We start from the raw sequence: 26,048 nt of genomic DNA on the forward strand, positions 1-26,048 counted from the left end.
CGCCTCCACCACCCTCCCAGGCAGTGCATTTTAGACCGTCACCACCCTTTGGGTAAAAAGGTTTTTCCTCACATTCCCCCTGCCCCTCACCTTGAACTTATGTCCCCTTGTGACTAACCCTTCAACTAAGGGGAACAGCTGCTCCCTATTCACCCTGTACATGCCAGGTAAAGCTCAATCAGGTTGCCCCTCAGTCTTCTCTGCTCTAACGAAAACAACCCAAGTAGAAATTGCAGGGGCCCTGGCAGAAATATTTAAAATGTCCTTAGCCACGGGTGAGGTGCCGGAGGATTGTTGTTCCGTTGTTTAAAAAAGGCTCCAAAACTGAGCCTGACGTCAGTAGTAGGTAAATTATTGGAAGGTGTTCTGAGAGATCGGATATATAATTATTTGGACAGCCAAGGGCTGATTAAGAATAGTCAGCATGGCTTTGTGCGTGGTAGGTCATATTTAATGAACCTTGTAGAGTTTTTCGAGGAGGTTACCAAGAAAGTAGATGAAGGAAAGGCTGTGGATGTTGTCTACATGGACTTTAGTAAGGCCTTTCGCAACGTCCCACATGGGAGGTTAGTTCAGAAGGTTCAGACACTAGGTATCCATGGAGAGGTTGTGAACTGGATTTGAAATTGGCTGTGTGGGAGAAGACAGAGAGTGGTAGTGGATGATTGCTTCTCAGACTGGAGGTCTGTGACTAGTGGTGTGCCTCTGGGACCATTGTTGTTTGTTGTCTATATCAATGATTTGGATGATAATGTGGTGAATTGGATCAGTAAGTTTGCTGATGACACTAAGATTGGAGGTGTCGTGGACAGCGAGGAAGGCTTTCAAATCTTGCAGAGAGATCTGGACCAACTGGAAAAATGGGCTAGAAAATGGCAGATGGAATTTAATGTGGAAAAGTGTGAGGTGTTACATTTTGGAAGGTCAAACCAAGGTAGGACATACACAGTAAATGTTAGGGCACTGAGGAGTGCGGAGGAACAAAGGGATCTGGGAGTTCAGATACATAATTCCCTGAAAGTGGCGTCACAGGTAGACAAGGTTGTAAAGAAAGCTTTTGGCATACTGGCCTTCATAAATCAAAGTATTGACTATAGGAGTTGGGATGTTATGGTGAGGTTGTATAAGACATTGGTGAGGCCAACTTTGGAATATTGTGTGCAGTTCTGGTCGCCTAACTACAAGAAGGATATCAGTAAGATTGAGAGAGTGCAAAGAAGATTTACTAGGATGTTGCCGGGTCTTAAGGAGTTGAGTTACAGGGAAAGATTAAACAGGTTAGGACTTTATTCCTTGGAGCGTAGAAGAATGAGGGGAGATTTGATAGAAGCTTACAAAATTGTGAGGGGTATAGACAAAGTAAATGCGAGTAGGTGCTTTCCACTTAGATTAGGAGAAATAAACATGAGAGGACATGGCTTTAGGGTGAAAGGGGAAAGGTTTAGCGGGAACATTAGGGGGAACTTCTTCACTCAGAGAGTGGTGAGAGTGTGGAACGAGCTACCATCTGACGTGGTAAATGCGGGCTCACTCTTAAGTTTTAAGAATAAATTAGATAGATACATGGATGGGAGGGGAGAGGTCTGGAGGGTTATGGACTAGGTGCAGGTCAATGGGACTAGCGGAATAATATTTCGGCACAGACTAGAAGGGCCGAATGGCCTGTTTTCTGTGCTGTAGTGTTCTATGGTTCTATGGTTCTAAGTCTGTCCAACCTCTCTTCATAACTTAAATGTTTCATCCCAGGCAACATCCTGGTGAATCTCCTCTGCACCCTCTCCAGTGCAATCACATCCTTCCTATAATGTGGTGACCAGAACTGCACACACTACTCCAGCTGTGGCCTCCCCAAGGTTCCATACAACTCCAACATGACCTCCCTACTTTTGTAATCTATGCCTCGATTGATAAAGGCAAGTGTTCCATATGCCTTTTTCACCACCCCACTAACATGCCCCTCTGCCTTCAGAGATCTATGGACAATCACGCCAAGGTCCCTTTGTTCCTCAGAGCTTCCTAGTGCCATGCCGTTCATTGAATACTTCCTTGCCAAATTACTCTTTCCAAAGTGTATCACCTCACACTTTTCAGGGTTAAATTCCATCTGCCACTTATCTGCGCATTTGACCATCCCGTCTATATCTTCCTGTAGCCCAAGACACTCAACCTGGCCAATCTTTGTGTCATCCGCAAACTTACTAATCCTACCCCCCACATAGTCATCTATGTCGTTTATATAAATGACAAATAATAGGGGACCCAGCACAGATCCCTGTGGTATGCCACTGGACACTGGCTTCCAGACACTAAAGCATCCTTCTGTCATCACCCTCTGTCTCCTACAACTAAGCCAATTTTGAATCCACCTTATCAAATTACCCTGTATCCCATGTGCCTTTGCCTTCTTTATAAGTCTCCCATGTGGGACCTTGTCAAAGGCTTTGCTGAAATCCATTTAAACTACATCAACTGCACTACCCTCATCTACACATCTGGTCACCTCCTCAAAAAATTCAATCAAATTTGTTAGGCATGACCTCCCTCAGACAAAGAGGGAGGTCCCCTGATCAAACCTTGCCTCTCCAAGTGGAGATAAATACTCTCCTTCAGAAATTTCTCCAATAGTTTCCTTACCACTGACGTGAGACTCACTGGCCTGTAGTTCCCTGGCTTACCTCTACAGCCCTTCTTAAATAGCGGAACCACATTAGCTGTTCTCCAGTCCTCTGGCACCTCCCCCGTGGCCAGAGAGGAATTAAAAATTCGGGTCAGAGCCCCTGCGATCTCCTCCCTTGTCTCCCTCAGCAGTCAGGGACACAAATCATCCGGACCTAGAGATTTGTCTACTTTTAAGCCTGCCAACACCTTCAATACCTTGTCACTCCCTATATCAATTTGCTTAAGAACTCCGCAGTCTCTCTTCCCGAGTTCGATACCTTCATCCTCATTCTCTTGGGTGAAGACAGACGTGAAGTATTCATTCAACACTCTAACGATGTCCTCTGGCTCCACCCATAGATTGCCCCCTTGGTCCCTTATGGGCCCTATTCTTTCCCTGGTTATCCTCTTCCCATTGATATACTTATAGAATATCTTGGGATTTTCCCTACTTTTACCAGCCAGAGCTTTCTCATATCCCCTCTTTGCTCTCCTAATTGCTTTCTTAAGCTCCACCCTGCACTGTCTGTACTCCACTAATGCCTCAGCTGATTTGCTTCCCTTGTACCGGCTAAAAGCCTCTCTTTTCCTTCTCATCATAACCTGAATATCTCTGGTCATCCATGGTTCTCTGGGCTTGTTACTCCTTCCTCTCACCCTAGAGGGAACATGTTGAGCCTGTAACCCCCATTTCCTTTTTGAACACCCGCCACTGCTCCTCTGTAGATTTCCCCACAAGTAACTGTTCGCAGTCTACCTTGGCCAGATCCTGCCTTATTTTACTAAAATCCACTCTCCCCCAATCCAAAACATTTTTTTGCAAATTGTCGATTTCTTTGTCCATAACAAACTTAAATTGTACCATGTTGTGGTCGCTATCACTAAAATGCTCGCCCACCACCACCTCAGCCACCTGTCCGGCTTCATTCCCCAGAATTAGGTCCAGCAATGCACCGTCCTTTGTTGGAGCTTCTACGTATTGACCTAAAAAGATCTCCTGTACACATTTCAAGAAATCCACTCCATCCAAGCCCTTAACACTTTGTCTATCCCAATTAATGTTGGGAAAGTTGAAATCACTGAATATAATTACCCTATTGTTATTGTTTTTACACACCTCCACAAATTGTGCACATATTTGCTCCTCAATTTCCTGCTGACTATCTGGGGTCTATAATAAACACCTAACAATGTGACTGCCCCTTTTTTAATCCTAAACTCTACCCACAAAGCTTCATTCGATGCCCCTTCCAAGATATCATCTCTCCTTACTGCAGTAACTGACTCCTTAACTAATAATGCAACGCCTCCTCCTCTTTTACCCCCTCCCCTGTCTCCCCTGAAGATTCTATATCCCGGAATGTTGAGCTGCCAATCCTGCCCTTCCCTCAACCACATCTCAGTGATGGCTACTATATCACAATTCCACATGTCAATCCTCACCCTTAACTCATCCGTTTTACCTGTAATACTCCTGGCATTAAAGTAGAGGCCATCCAGCCTTACCTTACTCCCTTGAAGCTTATTGCAGCTCTACTCCCTCTGACTTGATTGTTTTACTGTATTATGATGTGTCCCTATTCTGCTAACATTTTGTGTCCCCTCCCCCTGCCGAATTAGTTTAAACTCCTCCAAACAGCACTAGCAAACCCACCCGCAAGGATGTTAGTCCTGCTCAGGTTCAGATGTAGACCGTCCCACTTGTACAGGTCCCACCTTCCCCAGAAACAGTCCCAGTGATCCAGGAATCTAAAACCCTCCCTCCTGCACCAATTCTTAAGCCACGTATTCATCTGCGCTATTCTCCTATTTCTCTGCTCGCTAGCACGTGGCACTGGGAGTAATCCAGAGATTACAGCCCGAGAGGTCTTGCTTTTTAGTCTACTGCCCAACTCCCTGAATTCTTGATGCAAGACCTCATCCCTCTTTCTACCTATGTCATTGGTACCAACATGCCTTATCACCCTCCCCCTTCAGGATGCCCTGCAGCCTTTCAGTGACATCCCGGACCCTGGCACCAGGGAGGCAACGTACTATCCTGGAGTCACGTTGACTGCCACAGTAGTGCCTATCTGTTCCCCTGACTATAGTACCCCCTATTACTATTGCTCTTCCTCCCTTCCTCCCCTCCTGTACAGACAGGCTGCTTATGATGCCAGAAGCTTGGCTCTGTCTGCACTCCCTGGAGGAACCAGCGCCCTCATCAGCCTCCAAAATGGAATACCGATTTGAGAGCGGGACCCCAGGGGACTCCTGAACGACCTGCCTGTTTCTCTTGGACTGCCTGGTGGTCACCCATTCCCTTCCTTCCTCAAGTCCCTTCAGCTACAGTGTGACCACCTCTCTAAATGTGCTATCCACGATGCTCTCAGACTCGTGGACGCTCCACAGTGTCCCCAGCCGTCGTTCCAGCTCTGAAACCTGAGCATCCAGGAGCTGCAGCTGGACACACTTTCTGCACATATGCTGGTCCCGGGCACTGGAAATGTCCCCGGCTTCCCCTATAGAGCACAAGGAGCACACCACGGCTTTGAGCACTCCTGCCATGACTTATCCCTTTAAATTAAACCTTTGAAGTCAATTACTCTAGGGCCCTTCTTTCCTGATCCTCGTTACTGTAGAGTATACAAACTGTAAACCACAAAAAGACCTTAAACTATAAGTGATTAAAGTAGTAAATACCTTACCCACTACTTACCAGTGATTCCTTTCCCTTGTAGCCTCTAATGCTGCAGCACGCTCTGAAGATTTAAGAAGTTGGATAGCAAGGAAAAAATGCAAAGAACACCTCGTCCCCTGTGCACTGAAATCCCGCTTTGCACCAAATTCCGAATACCCACTCTGGCTGTGCCCCACGCGGGATGTGCTTGCTCTCCTGTTCATGTGCAAGCACACTATAGTGTGCTTCTAGATTGTCCCTTTCTCAAATAGAGCTGACTTGACTCACCACTAGTTAAGCTTCAAATAGTAATTAACCCTTATTCAGGCCCTAATCAGGCTTCAGGTGATTGACAGTTAACTGTCGCACTCCCCCATACACACACACTCTCACACATGCACATACACACACATTCACGCACACACTCACTCCCACACACACACTCTCTCACTCCCACACACACTCACACAAGCCCACACATGCACTATCTCACTCCCACATACACTCACACACATACACACACACACTCTCATTCCCACGCTTGCTCACACTCACTCATTCACTCACTCTCACTCCCCCATAAACACTCACTCTCACCCATGCACACACACACACACACATGCACATGTGCACACACACACATACACACACACTCAGAAACATAGAAACATAGAAACTAAGAGCAGGAGTAGACCATTCGGCCCTTCGAGCCTGCTCCACCATTCATTATGATCATGGCTGATCATCCAACTCAATAGCCTGCTCCCGCTTTCTTCCCATATCCTTCGATCCCTTTTGCCCCAAGAGCTATGTCTAACTCCTTCTTGAAAACATACAATGTTTTGGTCTCAATTACTTTCTGTGGAAACGAATTCCACAGGCTCACCACTCTCTGGGTGAAGAAATTTATCTCATCTCAGTCCTAAATGGTCTACCCCATATCCTCAGACTCTGATCCCTGGTTCTGGACTCCCCCACCATCGGGAACATCCTTCCTGCATTTACCCTGACTAGTCATGTTAGAATTTTATAGGTTTCTATGAGATCCCCCCTTATTCTTCTGAACTCAAACGAATATAATCCTAATCGACTCAATTTCTCCCCATATGTCAGCCCGGCCATCCCAGGAATCAGTCGGATAAACCTTCGCTGCACTCTCTCTATAGCAAGTACATCCTTCCTCAGATAAGGGGACCAAAACTGCACACAATCTTCCAGGTGTGGTCTCACCAAGGCCCTGTACAATTGCAGCATGCCATCCCTGCTCCTGTACTCGAATCCTCTGGCTATGAAGGCCAACATACCATTTGCCTTCTTTACCGCCTGCTGCACCTGCATGCTTACCTTCAGTGACTGGTGTACAAGGACACCCAGGTCTCATTGCACATTCCCCTCTCTCAATTTATAGCCATTCAGATAATAATCTGCCTTCCTGCTTTTGCTACCAAAGTGGATAACCTCACATTTATCCACATTATACTGCATCTGCCGTGCATTTGCCCACTCACTCAGCTTGTTCAAATCACACTGAAGCATCTCTGCATCCTCCTCACAGCTCACCCTCCCAGCCAGTGTCATCTGCAAATTTGGAGATATTACATTTAGTTCCCTCATCTAAATCATTAATATATATTGTGAATAACTGGGGTTCCAGCACCGATCCCTGCGGTACCCCACTAGTCACTGCCTGCCATTCGGAAAAAGACCCGTTTATTCCTACTCTTTGTTTCCTGTCTGCCAACCAGTTTTCTATCCATCTCAATACACTACCCCCAATCCCATGCACTTTAATTTTACACGCCAATCTCTCATGTGGGACTTTGTCAAAAGCCTTCTGAAAGTCCAAATAAACCACATCCATTGGCTCCCCTTCATCAACTCTACTAGTTACATCCTCGAAAAATTCCAGTAGATTCGCCAAGCATGATTTCCCTTTCATAAATCCATGCTGACTCTGTCCGATTCTGCCACTGTTATCCATGTGCTCAGCTATTAAATCTTTTACAATGGACTCTAGAATTTTCCCCACTACTAACGTCAGGCTGACTGGTCTATAATTCCCTGTTTGCTCTCTGCCTCCCTTTTAAATAGTGGGGTTACATTAGCTACCCTCCAATCTGTAGGAACTGTTCCAGAGTCTGTAGAATCTCAGAAGATGACCACCAATGCATCCACTATTTCTCAGGCCACTTCCTTAAATACTCTGGGATGTAGATTATCAGGCCCCGGGGATTTATCAGCCTTCAATCCCATCAATTTCTCCAACACCATTTCCCTACTAATACTGATTTCTTTCAGTTCCTCCCTCTCACTAAACCCTGTGTTCCCCAACATTTCTGGGATGTTATTTGTGTCCTCCTTTGTGAAGACAGAACCAAAGTATGTATTTAGTTGGTCAGCCATTTCTTTGTTCCCCCATTATAAATTCCCCTGTTTCTGACTGTAAGGGACCTACGTTTGTCTTCACCAATCTTCTTCTCTTCACATACCAATGGAAACTTTTACAGTCAGTTTTTATGTTCTCTGCAAGCTTACTCTCGTACTCTATTTTCCCCTGATTAATCAATCCCTTGGTCCTCCTTTGCTGAATTCTAAACTGCTCCCAATCCTCAGGTCTGTTGTTTTTTCTGGCCAATTTGTATGCCTCTTCCTTGCATCTAACACTACCTTTAATTTCCCTTGTAAGCCATGGTTTGGCCACCTTTCCTGTCTTACTTTTGCACCAGAAAGGAATAAACAATTGTTGCAGTTCACCCATGCGCTCCTTGAATGTTTGCCATTGCCTATCCACCATCATCCCTTTAAGTAACATTTTCCAATCCATCATAGACAACTCACGCCTCATACCATCGTAGTTTCCTTTATTAAGATTCAGGACCCAAGTCTCAGAATCAACTACGTCACTCTCCATCTTGATGAAGAATTCTATCATATTATGGTTGCTCATCCCCAAGGGGCCTCGCACAACTAGATTGCCAATTATTCCTTTATCATTACACAATACCTAGTCGAGGATGGCCTGTTCTCTCGTTGGTTCCTCAATGTATTGGTCCAGAAAACCATCCCCTATACACTCCAGGAATTCCTCCACTACGGTATTGTTACTAATTTGATTTGCTCAGTCTATATGCAGATTAAAATCACCCATAATTACAGATGTTCCTTTATTACATGTGTCTCTAATTTCCTGTTTAATGCCATTCCCAACATCACCACTACAATTTGGGGGTCTATATACAACCCCCACTAACATTTTTTGCCCCTTAGTGTTTCTCAGCTCTACCCATACAGATTCCACATCGTCGGTGCTGATATCTTTCCTCACTATTGCGTTAATTTCCTCTTTAACCAGCAATACAACTCCACCGCCTTTTCCTTTTTGTCTGTCCTTCCTAAATACTGAATACCCCTGGATGTTCAGTTCCCATCCCTGGTCACCCTGCAGCCATGTCTCTATAATCCTGACTATATCATACCTGTTTACACCTATTTGCGCGGTTAATTCATCCACTTTATTGCGAATGCTCCTCGCCTTAAGGCACAAAGCCTTAAGGCTTGTCTTTTTAACATTACTTGTCCCGTTCCCACTATTTTTCACTGAGGTCCTGTTTGATTCTTGCCCTTGATTTCTCTGACCATCACTTTTCTTATTCCGCTTTCTGTCTTTTGTTCTTGTCTTTGATTCCCCTTCCTCTGACTCCTTGCATAGGTTCCCATCCCCCTGCCATTTTAGTTTAAACCCTCCCCAACCACTCAAGCACATGTTCCCCCTCAGACATCAGTCCCAGTCCTGCCCAGGTGTAACCCATCCAGTTTGTCCTGGTCCCACCTCCCCCAGAACCGGTCCCAATGCCCCAGGAATCTGAAACCCTCCCCTTCACACCATCTCTTCAGCCATGTATTCATCCGATATATCCTGCTATTTCTACACTGACTAGCACGTGGCACTGGTAGTAATCCTGAGATCACTACCTTTGAGGTCCTATTTTTTAACTTACTTCCTAACTCCCTACATTCTGCTTTTAGGACCTCATCACTTTTTTTACCCAAGTCGTTTGTACCAATGTGGACCACAGCCACTGGCTGTTCACCCTCCCCCTTCAGAATGTCCTCTAGCCGCTCTGAGACATCCTTGACCGTAGCACCAGGGAGGCAACATACCATCCTGGAGTCTCGTTTGTGGCCACAGAAACGCCTATCTATTCCCCTTACAATTGAATCCCCTATAACTATTGCATTCCCACACTTTTTACTCCTCCCCTGTGCAGCAGAGCCAACCACGGTACAACGAATTTGGCTGTTGCTGCTTTCCCCTAAGAGGCCATTCCCCTCAACAGTATCCAAAGCGGTATATCTGTTTTGAAGGGGAATAGCCACAGGAGATTCCTGCACTGCCTGCCTAGTCCTCTTGCTTTGCCTGGTGTTCACCCTTTCCCTTCCTGCCTGCGGACTCTTAGCCTGAGGTATGACCACCTCTCTATATGTGCTATCCACGATACTCTCTGTCTCGGGGATGCTACACAGTGTCCCCAGCTGCCGCTCCAGCTCCAAAACCCAGGCTTCCAGGAGCTGCAACTGGAGAAACTTCCCGCACACATGCTGGCCCCGGGCACTGGAAATGTGCCCAGCTTCCCACATAGAGCAGGAGGAGCACACCATGGCTTTGAGCTCTCCTGCCATGACTTATGTCTTTAAATTAAATTAAACCTTTTGAAAATACTTAATATCAAATAATATCAATTACTCTCGGGCCCTTCTTCCCTGCTCCTCATTGTGACAGAATATAGCCCTTACAAACAATGAAGCACAAAATAAGACCTTAAAAACTATGACCAATAAAAGTAGTAAATGCTTACCTGGCCATACTCATGGTACTCAAAGGATCACCTTGTTCCCTCCTCACCGAACTCCCTCAGTCACTTCTGCTCTTCCAGCTTCTCTTCAACTCCCGCCTCGTCTCGCGCTTCTCTTCAACTCCCAGCTCCTCTCGCGCTTCTCTTCAACTCTCGACTCCTCTTGCGCTCCTCTTCAACTCCCGGCTCCTCCCTCACTCCTTTTCAACTCCCGACTCCTCTCGCGTTTCTCTTCAACTCTCGACTCCTCTCCCATTTCTCTTCAACTCTCGACTCATCTCGCACTCACACAAACACACACTCACTCTCTCAGTCCCACACACTCCCACACACACACTTAGCATTCAGCCTCTTACTCCCCTCACCCCCCGCCCCACGACTTGGGGCTCAACTCCACAACAGCTCACTCGCGGACCTTACAGCCAGCCTCTCCTCACCGGGACCTGACACTCCACTCCACTTCACCGCCCTCTGCTCTCCAGGCCCTGTTTGGAGATGCCAGAGCTCTGCTCCTGCAGCACTACACCACTGGCCAGGGAGCCGCACTTAGTGTCAATGGGAGCTGCCACTGACCAGCCAGTCTTGCAATGAAGAACACTGCACTATATCCAGGGCTGGTGAGCTGCCATTTCCCCCCCTCTAAACCAAGTTTGGGTTATAGCAATGATATTGTGCTGCCATGTATCTATCTGTGCCCTCAGCTCATCAGCTTCATTTGCTTTATACTCCTTGCATTTACATATAAAGCTTTAAGACTGCCACATTCCAGTGCTGCACACTTTTTAACCTGTGCTTCTTTTGTCTTCCAGAGTCACCCACTAATTCTCCATCTCCTGTTCCCTGCCCTGAATTTGTCCTCGACATACATAGGAACATACTAATTAGGAGCTGGAGTAGGCCACTCGGCCCCTCAAGCCTGCTCCACTATTCAATAAGATCGTGGCTGATCTGAATGTAACCTCAACCCCACATTCCAGCCTGTCCCCAATAACCTTTCTCCCCCTTGTTAATCAAGAATCTATCTAGCTCTGTCTTAAAAATATTCAAATACTCTGCTTCCACCGCCTTTTGAAGAAGAGAGTTCCAAAGATTCATTACTCCCTGCGAGAAGAAATTTCTCCTCATCTCTGTCTTAAATGAGCGACCCCTTATTTTTAAATGGTCACCCCTAGTTCTAGATTCTCCCACAAGAGGAAGCATCCTCTCCATATCCACCCTGTCAAGACCTTTCAGGATCTTATGTTTCAATCAAGTCACCTCTTACTCTTCTAAACTCCAGCAGATACAAGCCTAGTCTGTCCAACCTTTCCTCATAAGACAACCCACCCATTCCTGGTATTAATCTAGTAAACCTTCTCTGAACTGCTTCTAATACAGTTACATCTTTCCTTAAATAAGGAGACCAGTACTGTACACAATACTCCAGATGTGGTCTCACCAGTGCCCTGTACAACTGGAGCATAACCTCCTTACTTTTGTAATCAATTCCCCTCACAATAAATGATAACATTCTATTAGCTTTCCTAATTACCTGCTGTACCTGCATACTAACCTTTTGTGATTCATGTACTAGGACACCCAGATCCCTCTGAATCTCAGTGCTCTGCAATCTCTCACTATTTAGATAATATGCTTCTTTTTTATTCCTCCCGCCCAAATGAACAATTTTAGATTTTCCCACATTAAATTCCATTTGCTAGATCTTTGCCCACTCACTTAACCTATCTATGTCACTTTGTAGCCTCCTTAAGTCCTCTTCACAATTTACTTTCCTACCTATCTTTGTGTCATCAGCAAATTTAACAACCACACCTTCAGTCCCTTCATCCAAGCCATTTATATAAATTGTACAAAGTTGAGGCCCCAGTACTGATCCCCGTGGCACACCACTCATCACATCTTGCCAACCAGAAAAAAGACCCATTTATGCCAACTCTCTGCTTCCTGTTAGCCAGCCAATCTTCTATCCATGCCAATATGGAGCAACTCAACGAAGACATTAGTGGAGTACAGAAAGTGCAGGGTGGAGCTTAAGAAAGCAATTAGGAGAGCAAAGAGGGGATAAAAGTAGGGAAAATCCCAATATATTGTATATCAATGGGAAGAGGATAACCAGGGAAAGAGTAGGGCCCATAAGGGACCAAGGGGGCAATCTATGGGTGGAGCCGGAGGATATCAGTAGAGTATTGAACGAAAACTTCACATCCGTCTTCACCCAAAAGAATGAAGATGAAGGTATGCAACTCGGAGAGAGAGACTGCGAGGTTCTTGAGCAAATTGATATAGGGAGTGACAAGGTATTGGAGGTGTTGGCAGGCTTAAAAGTGGACAAATCTCCAAGTCCGGGTGATTTCTGTCCCAGACTGCTGAGGGAGGCAAGGGAGGAGATCGCAGGGGCTCTGACTCAAATTTTTAATTCCTCTGTGGCCACGGGGGAGGTGCCAGAGGACTGGAGAACAGCTAATGTGGTTCCACTATTGAAGAAAGGTAATAGAGATAAGCCAGGGAACTACAGTCCAGTGAGTCTCACGTCAGTGGTAAGGAAACTATTGGAGAAAATTCTGAAGGAGCATATCTATCTCCACTTGGAGAGGCAAGGTTTGATCAGGGATAGTCAGCATGGCTTTGTCTGAGGGAGGTCATGCCTAACAAATTTGATTGAATTTTTTGAGGAGGGGACCAGGTGTGTAGATGAGGGTAGTGCAGCTGATGTAGCTTATATGGATTTCAGCAAAGCCTTTGACAAGGTCCCACATGGGAGACTTATAAAGAAAGCAAATGCACATGGGATACAGGATAATTTGATAAGGTAGATTCAAAATTGGCTTAGTTGTAGGAGACAGAGGGTGATGACAAAAGGATGCTTTAGTGACTGGAAGGCAGTGTCCAGTGGCGTACCACAGAGATCTGTGCTGGGTCCCCTATTATTTGTCATTTATATAAACGACATAGATGACTATGTGGGGGGTAGGATTAGTAAGTTTGCGGATGACACAAAGATTGGCCAGGTGGTTAATAGTGAAGTTGAGTGTCTTGGGCTACAGGAAGATATAGACGGGATGGTCAAATGGGCAGATAAGTGGCAGATGGAATTTAACCCTGAAAAGTATGAGGTGATACACTTTGGAAGGAGTCATTTGACAAGGAAGTAGTCAATGAATGGCATGACACTAGGAAGTTCTAAGGAACAAAGTGACCTTGGCGTGTGTGTCCATAAATCTCTGAAGGCAAAGGGGCATGTTAGTGGGGTGGTGAAAAAGGAATATGGGACACTTGCCTTTATCAATCGAGGCATAAATTACAACAATATGGAGATTGTGTTGGATTTGTATAGAACTTTGGTGAGGCCACAGCTGGAGTAGTGTGTGCAGTGCTGGTCATCACATTATAGGAAGGATGTGATTGCACTGGAGGGGGTGCAGAGGAGATTCACCAGGATGTTGCCTGGGATGAAATATTTAAGTTATGAAGAGAGGTTGGATAGACTTGGGTTGTTTTCATTGGAGCAGAGAAGACTGATCGAGGTGTACAATATTATGAGGGGCATGGACAGGGTGGATAGGGAGCAGCTGTTCACCTTAGTTGAAGGGTCAGTCACAAGGGGACATAAATTCAAGGTGAGGGGCAAGAGGTTTAGGGGGGATGTGAGGAAAAACCTTTTTACCCAGAGGGTGGTGACTGTCTGGAATGCGTTGCCTGGGAGGGTGGTGGATGTGGGTTGCCTCACATTCTTTAAAAAGTACCTGAGCACTTGGCTCCTATTTCTGCTCCTAAGTCTTATGGTCTTATGGTCTTGGCACATCATAACATTCAAGGCTATGGGCCAAGTGCTGGTAAATGCGATTAGGTAGGTAGGTCAGGTGTGTCTCATGTGTCGGTGCAGACTCGATGGGCCGAAGGGTCTCTTCTGCACCGTGTGTGATTCTGTGAATATGTTACCCCCTACACCATGAACTTTTATTTTCTGCAATAACTTTTGATGTGGCACTTCATCGAATGCCTTCTGGAAATCAGGTTCCCACCCCCCTGCCAATTTAATTTAAACTGCCCCCCGCCCAACAGCACGAGCAAATCTCCCTGCAATGATATTCATCCCAGTTCTGTTCAGATGTAGACCGTCTGGCTTGTACAGATCCCACCTCCCCCAGAACCACTCCCAATGCCTCAGAAATCTGATGCCCTTCGTCTTATACCAGCTTTCCAGCCATGTGTTTAATTGCTCAATTCTCCTATTTCTATACTCACTTGCACGTGTGACTGGGAATAATCCTGAGATTACTGCTTTAGAGGTCCTAGTTTTCAATCTCCTTGCTCCCTGAAATCTACTTTCAGGACCTCATCCCCTTTCCTACCTAAGTCATCGGTACCAACGTGGACCATGACCTCTGGCTGATCACCTTCCTCCAGAAGAATGTCCTGCAGCTGTTCTGTGACATCCTTGACCCTGGCATCATGGAGGGAACAAACCATCCTGCAGTCAAGTCTATGGCCACATAAACTTCTGTCTGTTCCCCTAACTAACAAATCTCCTATCACTACTGCTCTTCCCCTCTTCTTCCTCCCCTCCTGTACAGCACAGCTGCCTGTGATACCACAAATCTGCCTCTGACTGCACTCCTCCGAGGAACCAATTACCTCACCAGTATCCAAAACGGAAAACCGACTGGCAAGCAGGACCCCACGGCACTCCTGCACTACCTGCCTAGTTCTCTTGGACTGCCTGGCGGTTACCCATTCCCTTTCTGCCTCCAGGCTCATATGCTGTGGTGTGACTACCTCTCTGAATGTGCTATCAAAGTACCTCCCAACCTCGCGAATGCGCCACAGTGACTCCAGCCACCACTTGAGCTCCAAAACCCAGAGCTCTAGGTTCTGCTGCTGGTGACACTTCCTGAACATATGGTTGTCTAGGTCAGAAATAGCATCCAGGATTTCCCACATATTACAAGAGACGCATTCCACATGACCGACTGTCCTGCCATGGCTTCAATTTACTCCCCTTATGTTAACTTTATTTTACTTTGGGTTACTTATACTACTTTATTTTACCTGGCCTTGACTTAACTTTGCTTCCCTCTTGCTTGTGTTTCTTACTGAAATTTAAGTAGCTCCTTCTTTTAAAAAGAATGTGTTTTTCTAATTTTCAGCTACTTGAAGACCGTCCCTAACTGCAGCTTCTCACCAACCAATGAACTTATGTTTCTCCTGTGATGTCAGCCTTGGATGTTTTCAAAACTCAGCCCTCTCATGCAGCTTTTCAACTCCTGGTCTCCAGCAGGCTGAGAAAGATAGAAAGAAAATGAAAAGAACACCCCCTTCCTCACCAAACTCCCTTCTCACCAAACTCACAGTAATTCCACTCTGTACCAGTGCACTCTTCTTCCCATGAGGAGTTCAAATGATGCTAGACCATTGTGGAGTGGAGTTGAGTGATAGCTCAGAAGTGCAAGTTGGATTTCATCATTCTTCTTCATCAATGTTTTCACTGTTGACAAGATTCCAATGTTTTAAGACTTTTACTATGATAAACAAACTAAAATCAACATAGATCAAGAATTAATTAACAGGCAACCAATACATCAAAATATAGAAAAAGATAGGTTTCACATTCATTAACTAACCAACACAACCAAAACATGTCTTATGAAATGTTTTTATGCAATGCCATGGCTCTGACAGAGATATAGCATTATAGGAACACAGTCTCTAGTGGAGATCCATTTCTTCTCATCATGGCAGGCCAAAATGTCCAACAGCCCTTGACAATCATCCCACTCAACCTGATTTTTCACAGAAATGATTGCCACCAGCAAGACACACTGTGGTGACTCTCCATGACTTAAATCTTCCAGAGCTTATGTTCTGTTCCCTTTCTTTTGAACAGAAATTGAACTCCCACAAGCATCCTGCTTGGTTGTTAAAACAAAACAGTTCCCCTGTTTCTACACAGCATCAGCTTCTTTGTCTCTGCATCTCAAATAGCAGCTGTCCTTTTCCTGTGAGACATCATGAAAAGATGTTAAAACTGCAACCCCAACCTCAATGGATGAATTGGCTTTCCCTCCCAATGGCAACCAGATCACATGGACATGTCTCTGAGCTGGGGTATTTATTTGGAATTGTCTGTTTTACTTTGAGTTAAAGGTGCATTTCAAAACATAACCATCTTGTAAAGTTCAGTGTTCATGGTATCCACTTACTAAAAATGAAATAAAATTACCATAGTAATGATCTTTTTCCATAACATGATCCAAATACAACAATTTCAACATTGTAAACATTTTAACAACTAATTTATTATTCGCAGTAATGGTAACATTCTTTCCCCTTTTCTCAAATTTCACCATTAAACATTCTGTCGTGACACATTATAAGGCTTAACTATAACAAGCAACTGAATATGACAAGATTTAAAGTCCCGCTTGTGTGAATTCTTACAGCCCAAAGTCTCTTGCAGATGAGTGTATTTTTATACTGATTGATTCACTTTTCTTCAATCTCTGCAGTAGGTCTCCTTTTTCATTTTGCATAAAGAGAATTCAGGAGCTGAATAAAAAGGAGTATCATGCTTTCTTAGCTGAACATTGAAATAACCTTAAAGTTCTTAAAGCAGATTAAAAATGATTTTACTCAACAGAAAATTAACTGCTCACACAAAAGGGGGCAGTGTTAAACTTTTAAACAGTGTTAAGCTTTTCCATGTCCTTGGTTAAAAGATTATACCTTGGTTCAGCATTCTTCATGTTGTTTTTTAAAATCTGTTTTGTATTGGATTGGGTACTGCCTGCACCCCAGGTTTTCACAATTTTCTTGGATCTAGTTAACTTTGTCAAGAGCAATATTTCTGGCTTCTGAGTACTGGCAGCTATGAATTGGAGGTCAAGGAGAAATCCCTTGTCATAACATTTCTTATCCTCTGGATTCAGCAATTTCCTTTGTTCTTCTTTCAAGCCAGATGCTTTGTAATATACTCTGAACCACTCTGATCAGTTTTTAACTCATTTAACTAATTTTCTTCCACGTCTGCATGTTTTTTAATGTCCAAGTCTTGGAAAAAAATTTCAACCAGCCAAACATCTAAATTGTCCTTCATAACAATTGAATTCACATCATCCTGATTAAACTCAGGATTACTTTTATCTTTCAGTTCTTTTCCATGATCTAACTCTTCATTTTGCTTTTCAAGGAGATGCAGGCTTAAACACTACCCCCTTTTGTGCGAGCAGTTCATTTTCTGTTGAGTAAAATCATTTTTAATCTGCTTTAAGAACTTTAAGGTTATTTCAATGTTCAGCTAAGAAAACTTGACACTCCTTTTTATTCAGCTCCTGAATTTTCTTAATCTCTTTTTGCTTTTGTCCTCCCATTGAATTCAAGCTTTATTTAATTCCGTTCTAGCAAGGGTGATAGCCTCATCATTTTGAAGTTTTAATTTATATTCAAGAACACATATTCTTGTTTACAGCTCTTATAGTGTCAGCAGTGGACTCAGCTTTCCTAATCTCCTTCAAAGCATTCCTTTGTTTTATCATTAGCTTTGAGTATTGTTGCTATCTGCTTTGCCACATGTTTCTTTTGAAATTTTAATTCAGATGGCTTTACCTCATCTCCAATTGCCATCAACTGTTTTATTATTTTCAGCTTAATGCTACAATATTCTTTTAAAATTAACAGGCTAAGTTTTTGGCTCTTTGGACACATCTTTAGTTGAAACATTAATTCTCATAGTGCATTTACAGAAGTTCATTGATTCTTTTAAGCCACTTCGGTTTTTCTGTACAACCTCAGTTTCAATAGCCTCAGTTGGGTTTCCTGAAACCAATGAACATGACAGTACCTTATCCCCAGCCAAGTCATTTCCTAATAAGAAATCCATTCTATCAGTAGGGAAGCTATGAACAAAACCACTGATTACAGACTGGTAATTAAGTCACATTTTAAATTATTGCCATATGAAGGAATGGGTAAATAATTTCATAGGAACATAGGACTTAGGAGCAGGAGTAGGCCATTCAGCCCTTCGAGCCTGCTCTGGCATTAAATAAGATCATGGACAATCTGATTGTGGCCTCAACTCCACTTTCTTAGTACCTCATCAGCCCTAGATTCCATTGTCTATCAAGAATCTAACTCAACCTTGAATAAATACAATGACCCAGCCTCCACTGCTTTCTGGGGAAAAGGATTTCACATACTTTTAAATGGTGTCCTCTAGTTCTAGTCTTCCCCTTTTCCATCAATTTCCATCAATACCCCGTGTCAACGGGTTTTTATTTAGAAAACTTTCTGAAGAGAAATTCCTGTCACCTGCCAACATCAATGATTCTGCTGATCCCATATCTCCAAGAATAACAATTGACTTCTCTGCCTCGCCAGACAAAAATGAGGACACTTCACCTTAAACTTCTCTCATTTTCTGCACTCGGATCCATTCTGGCAGTAAACACAGGAGAACCTACTGGCTTGTCAGAAGGTTTACTCACTGGGACAGTATTTTCTGGAGGGACACTGTGCAGCTTTTACTGCAAAGTTTTACTTTGTAATTTCCAACATTCCCCCTTCACAGGTCCCTTTTTATGACAAAGGTAACATGTCGGGTCCTTATGAATCAAACTTATCTTCTGGGCTTTCTCTCTCACTGCTCTGAGGAGTGCCTGGGCCATTGGGCCATTTTTTTCACTATGATCAGATTTCTTATCTCTTCAGCTTCAAACAAAGACCTGTTACTAACATGTTTGTGAGACAACTTGTAGTCATCCGCCATGACTTCAGCCTCCCTTATATTCGAAACTTTATGGATTTCCAGGTGGGACCTATTCCCAAAGGGACACTTTTTTAAATTATACCAGCAGAATTACCTCTCTAGGGTTCTCAAAGTGTTATTCCATCTTCATAGACCTATACCATCTATAAAACACAATTTTCTTTTTTCTAGCAAAGTCCACAAAAGTTTGACACTGTTCCTTCCTTAAATTCCTAAATTTCTGCCTGTAGGCCTCTGGCACCAACGTATAGGCTTTGGGAATAGCAGTTTTCACTGTATCATAGTCACTAGAATGTCCATCTGAAAGAGATGAGCACACAATTTAGGCACTTAGTGAATATTCCTTGCCAAATCAAAACCAGGAGTTAATTCTGAGTAGTCCTCACGTTTTGCAACTGCCCCCATTCATGAAATCAAAGCCTTTCTCTTTTCAATTCAAATCTCGCTTCTCTTTCCCTTTGGAATTCCAGTTCAAATTTTCTTTCTTTCTCTTTTTCCTCCCTTTCTTTCTTGAATTCAGTTTTTTTCATTTCTCTTTCTTTCTAGAATTCCAGTTGTTTAATTTGTAATTGAAGTCCAGCTAACTCTACTTGAGTGCGATTGGAATCACCCTTTCCTCCTCAACGTTAAAATGCTGAGCCAATACTTTAACAATGTCTGCCTTTTGGCCCCAAGTTGACATCTATTTTTTTTTCTGCCAGGACCTCCAAATTAACTTTTGTTAACTGTTGAAGGGACTAATAGATATGTTTTGTTTTCCGAAGATGCCTGAGCAGTAGAAGTAGTCATATTGACTTTTCACTTAATACAGCAAAAGTAAATGTGAAATCTTGTTTTTTTAAACCCTGGAAAATTCCAGTGTAGCAGCTTTACAGCTTTTGGGTTCGATCCTGAAAGGGCCCCCAATTTGTTCCTATCCCCATAAAGACTGGTAACTTAAAAAGAGATGAGCTTCCCAACAACCAACAGAAAGAACTGAAGGACAAGATTCCATGTTTTAAGACTTTCACTGTAACAAACAAAGTACAATCAACATAGATCACACATTAATTAATAGACAACTATTACAGCAAACAAAAGAGAAAGGTAAATTTTGTATTCACAAACTAACACAACTAAAATGTGCCTTACAAAACACATTCACACAACACCACACTTCTGGCAGATGTATATCATTACAAGAACGTCCCCATAGTCACTCCCAGCTCCCCAGTGGAGGTTCATTTCTTCCCGTGGCACTAGGTGAAAACTTCCAGGGCAGAATTTTATGGCCCCATTTCGGCGGGGGTGTAAAATGTGGTGAGACATTCTAAACCTCATTGGCTTCAGCGAGAATGTAAAATCCCGCTGCCGTAAAATTTCACCTCCAGTGTCCTTCAACAATTATTCCACTCAGTCTGAGTTTCTTTCTGGATATGGTTACCACAAGCAAGAAACTCCTTGGTGATTCTCCATTCCTTAGATCTTCAATAGCCCACCCTGTTTTGTTCCCTTTCTTTTGAACAGAAACCAAATCTTGCTTGATCACTAACACCAAACTGTTCTACCTGCTTCTCCACAGCAGTAGCTTGTTAGTCTCTGCATCTCAAACAGAAGTCCTTTCTCTATGAGATACCATGAAAAAGCGTTAAAACAGCCACCTCCACTTCAATGGGTTTTTGTTTGAGTTTCTCTCCCTGTGGTAACAGGATCACATGGGCATGTCTCCAAGCTGAGATGCTTATCAAGAATTCTGTTTTACTTTGAGTTAAAAGTACATTTCAAAACATAACCACCTTGTAAAATTTAACATTCATGACAGCATGAAGGAGTTAAGGGTGATTGATTGAAATTTTCAAGATATTAAGGAGATAGAGAGAAATTATTGCTGCCAGTTGAGGAGTCTAGAACCTCCTAAGGCATAGTCTAAAAATTAGAGTCAGTCCTTTCATAAATGAAATTAGGAAACACCTCTTCACACAAAACGTAGTAGATATATTTACGTAGTTTTATACTCTCTTCCACAAATGGCTATTGATGCTCTAGATCAGTTGTTAATTTTAAATCTGAAATTGACAGATCTTTGTTATCCGAAGGTATTAAGAGATATGGGGCAAAAGCAGGTATATGGAGTCATGTCACAGATCATCCATGACCTGATTGAATGGTGGCACAAGCTTGAGGGACTAAATGGCCTCCTCCTGTTTCTGTGTTCTTGTGGGTTCCTGTCCCACCTGTAGAGCGCTCCAACCTGCAGAACATCTGTCCCACCTGTTGTGTTCCTGTCCCATGTGTAAAATAGCCAGAGAATAGTACAGATAACTCATCCAACTATATGATTTGTGTCCCACCTGTAGAATTCATCACCCACAGATAGAATCCCATTCATAGCGTTACTGTGCACCTTCACAACTCCTGTCTCAACTGTAGAATTTCTATCTCACCTGGAGATCATTTGCCTCAAATTTAGCATTCCCCCCATCTTTATATCTATCCCACATAAACAATTCCTGTCCTAAGTGTAGGGTTCAGGATCCACGAGTAAATTTTCAGTCCCACTTGTAGACTCCGTATCCTGCCTAAAAGAATTTGTGTACTGATTGTAGAATTTCTGTCCAAAGTGTAGGATTAGTGACTCACATGTAAAAGTCCTTTCACACCAGTAGAATTCCTGCAACACCTGTAAGTTCCATGTTTCACCTGTTTGCCCTCTGGATTGCTGACCACTTGCAGAATTCCTGTCCCAATGTAGGATTCTTGTCCAACCTGTATAATTTCTGTCTCATCTACAGAATTCCAGTCTCCTTGCAAAACTCCTAGCCTACCTGTAGAATTTCTGTTTCCCTGGACAATTACAGTGTCACCTATAGAATTTCTGTCTTCCTGTAGCAGTCCTGTGTCACTTATAGAGTTCCTATTTTGTTTGTAGAATTCCTGTTTCTCTTTTTTTAAAAAAAGGAATGATTTGCACCTTCTACAACTACTGGACACCTCAAATAAAAACAGAAAATGCTGGAAATATTCAGCAGATCTGGCAGCATCTGTGGAGAGAGAAACAGAGTTAACGTTTTGGGTCAATTGTCTTTCCTTAGCTGTGGAAAAATTAGAAATGCAATAGTTTTAAGTAAATGAAGGGGGAATAACAAAAGTGAAGGTCCATCCTAGAGTAGAAGACAAGAGAGATTAAATCACAAATCACCCCCAACATCCCCTCCTCTTCTGGCAAGCGCAGGAGATGCAACACTTTCCCTTTGACCCCCTCCCATCTCACTGCCCAAACACTGCATCCAGGTGAATCACCAATTTACCTGCATTTCTTTCAATTTGCTCACAATGCAGCCTCCTATACACTGGGGACACCAAATGCAGACTGCTTCGCAAAACACCCTTGCTCAGTCCACAAGCCTGACCTTGAATTTCCGGTCATTTTAATTCTCCATCTTGCTCTCATTCTGACCTCTCTGTCCTTGGCCTGCTGTGCTGTTCCAATGAAGCTCAACATAAGCTTCAGGAACTTTTGATTTTGTACTTTACAGTCTTCTGCACTCAACATTGAGTTTAACAATTTCAGGTCATAATCTCTGCCCCCGTTTTGTTTTATTTTTCTTTGCGTGTTTCGGTCTTACTCTTGTTCTTGCTTTTGGTTGGAAGTCGTTCAGTATTCTGTCATCCAACCTCCTCCAAACACACCTTTTGTCCCATTACCAACCCCTTTGACCCTGCACTACCTACACTTTTGTCAGTTCATCTCCAACTTTCCACCCTAAAACAGTCCTTCCTTTTGTTCTTTTTCCAACATGGCGCCCCCCCCACCCCCCTCATAACCTTTTATTTGCATAAAACCTATTACATTTTAACCTTTTCCCAGTTTTGATGAACGGTCATGACCTGAAACATTAACTCTGTTTCTCTCTCCACAGATGCTGCCAGACCCGCTGAGTATTTCCAGCATTTTCTGTTTATATTTCAGAATTCCAGTATCTGCAGTATTTTGCTTTCATACTGGATGGCCGGGATTTTCCGTGCCCACTGGCGCTGGGCATGTTTAGTGGTGTGATCGGAAAATGGCGTGATGGCGTGAAGCCAGTTCGTGAACATCCGCTCAGCCCGCCAATGGCAGGCTGCGTAATACATCTGCATATCATTATCAGGCCAGCCCATCGAATCCATCCCCCCACCCCACCCCCCATCCCCTGCTAGATCATCGGCCCACACCGGCGGGGGAACACACCAACGTGTTTCACAAGAACATATAACAGGTGTGCACTTGGTGGGCTGCATTTTGAGGCAAACTCGAAGGTGAGCCCACTGCAACAATGTGCAGCACTCGCCAGGGTCGCCTGTTGGAATTCAAGCTTGAGGCGCGGGGAGGGTGGGGGGGTCAAGGGCTGCCTTGCGGTTGAGGCAACCTGTTGTTGAGGTGACTTCTGGTGGGGGGCGGGGAAGGGCAGCCCTGTGGTTGAATATAACACACAAGCATTTGGGGTGGGGGGGTAAGGTGGGTGAGGGAAGTGGCCAGGCATCAGGGAACCCCGTATAAAGTGACCATTCCTCTGCAACTGAGACAGTTCAGTCACAGCCACATTGATATGATTGAAGTTGGGCTTCTAGCCTATCTGCCCACTCAAGCAATGCAGTGGCATGAAAGTGCTACCAAGTGCTCCAGAGCTTTTCACCCCTCAGGCACAGACTTCAAACTAATGAGCGTTTCAGTGGACTGCAGAACAGTTGTACAACTGCACACATTGAACAATCTCCTTGCTAAAACTGGCCATGGTGCAGTCACTGGTGGAGACGCTCACAGCTCCTTGCATTGTCATCATCCCGGTTTGGACCAGGCTCCCTCATGGTTCAAGCTAACAGTGCAGCCTTGCAGCGCGGGTTAGGAGAATGCCTGCGCCTGAGCTGAGAGCACAGCAGGCAGTCCAATGGGCAAAGCTGCTGCCAATCAGTGGGTGGAGTGGGGCGGAGGTGGGTGGGGTTTCGGGCAGCCATGCAACGTACTAAACTTTGGCCATCCAAGTGGTGGCCAGCACTCTCCAGGATGCATGAAGAGGCCTTCAGACTTAACCAGGACAGGTTCTTAGTACATCCATGCTAACCCATGTGTCTTTCTCTTTCATCCTGCAGGAGAAGTACATCAGGAGCATGGAGCCTGGTGAACTAGCTGTATGACTGATGACTTACAGAGAATGGAGACAACGGAGGAGAGAGTACTGAGACTCCTGGCTGCGCAGAGGCAGGAGCAGCAACTTCAGGAAGAAGGGGCAGCAGGGGCTCCTGCACACACCGCTGAAGAGCCACAGTGAGCCGCCACAAGCCGGAGACGAGCGACACCCAGGGACTATAGATGCTGCCTTTCATTCCTGTAGATGACCAAGAACCAGTGTCGTTGAAGACTGTGAATGTCTAGGGAACTGGTTGCTCATGTCTGCCACTTACCGCAGAACTTGGCACTATGGGGACATGGATGGCAACCACTGACAGTGGCTGTGGAAGTGACTGCAACGCTCAATTTCTACGCCAGTGGCTCCTTTCAGGGCTCCACAGGTGACCTCTGTGGGATATCACAAGCCTCCACCCACAAATGCATCCATGAGGTCACGGATGCCACCTTTGTGAGGGCACACAACTTTGTGCATTTCTCCCAGGACCAGGACAGCCAGGATGCAAGAACGATTGGATTCACCCAGATCTCGGGATTCCCACAGGTGCAGATGCGATCGACTGCACTTACTCCTATACACGGTGAACTAGATTAACTGCAGGGTTTCCATTCACTGAATGTGCAGCTGGTCTGCGACCACCAGAAACGCATCCTGCAGGTGTGTGCACGGTTTCCAGGGAGTGTGCACAACGCCTACACCCTCAGTTGGTCACAGATCCCTGGAGTCTTCCAGGGTCCACAGAAGCTGCAGAGATGGCTCCTCGGGGACAAGGGCTACCCGCAGAGGACGTGGCTGATGACACCCGTGTGGCAGCCTCAGACTGCAGCAGAGCGACACGATAATGAGGCTCATGCTGCATTCACAACTTGGTGGAGTGGACCATTGGGATGCTGATGATGAGGTTTCGATGCCTGGACTGGTCTGGTGGAGCCCTGCCATACAGTCCGCAGAGGATGTCACACATCGTCATCGTCTGGCGCTCCAGCGGGGAGAGGAGCTGGCTGAGGAGGAGATGGAGGAGCTGCACGTCTCCTCCAATGAGGAGGGCGCTGACGGGGATGAGGGTGAGGGGGTCCTCGGAGGCAACGATGATGGGGATGAGGCCCTTGCATGGCTAGACGAGGCAGGTGCGCTCGGGAGGCCCTCGTAGCTGCCAGGTTTGTGGGGGATGATGACAACATGCAGTGAGGTGACCTCATAGTTCCTCACATCGCAGTTGTGAACGTTTGACTCCAGTCTGGCTGAGGGCAGCTCACTAGCGCTCTGTGATCAGGGTCATATCATAGAGGCACAGTCATGAAAGTTTAGAAGCATCTGATCCTTTGTCAGGCTTCAGCACCTGACCCCATCAGAAGCACAGCATCACTGGTCGCAGATGCTGGTGTGATGGGGGCCAGCCCCACCTTAAAGGTGCTGAGAGCACACAGAGAGAATGAGGCAACTCTGTGGCACCTGCCCATTACATTCTGGCAGCAATGACCAGCACCGCCGAGGTGCAGGCATCAGTAATGTTTCCAGGGAGTGTGAGTCTGGACCATCACTGTGGTCTGAAGGCTGCACAGAGCACAGGGAAGAGAGCCTGGACTGAGACACCTGCCTTTATCTTGTGCTGAAAGGTTTCACATCTGAGTGACAAGAACACTGCTCATCAGAACAAGGAGCCATAGGCAGGGAGACATTCCTGGGATAAAATCAAAATACTGCAGATGCAGGAAATCTGAAACAAAAACAGAAAATGCTGGAAAAGCTCAACAGGTCTGATAACTTCTGTGGAAAGAGAAACAGAGTTAACGTTAACAGAGCCTGTATGACTCTTCTTCAAGTCTGGAGGGAAGCTCCCATTCTCGGGAGTTTATTGACAATAGTGAACAGTATGTACAAGTGATTAACGCCCGTACCCAGTGCAACTAATTCTGCTTAACTTTCCTAACCCTGCCGCTACATCTTGGTGCTCCCTGAACATCCAC

The sequence above is a fragment of the Cetorhinus maximus genome, chromosome 12 (assembly GCF_964194155.1).
Source record: "Cetorhinus maximus chromosome 12, sCetMax3.hap1.1, whole genome shotgun sequence".
NCBI classification, from domain to species: Eukaryota; Metazoa; Chordata; class Chondrichthyes; order Lamniformes; family Cetorhinidae; genus Cetorhinus; species Cetorhinus maximus.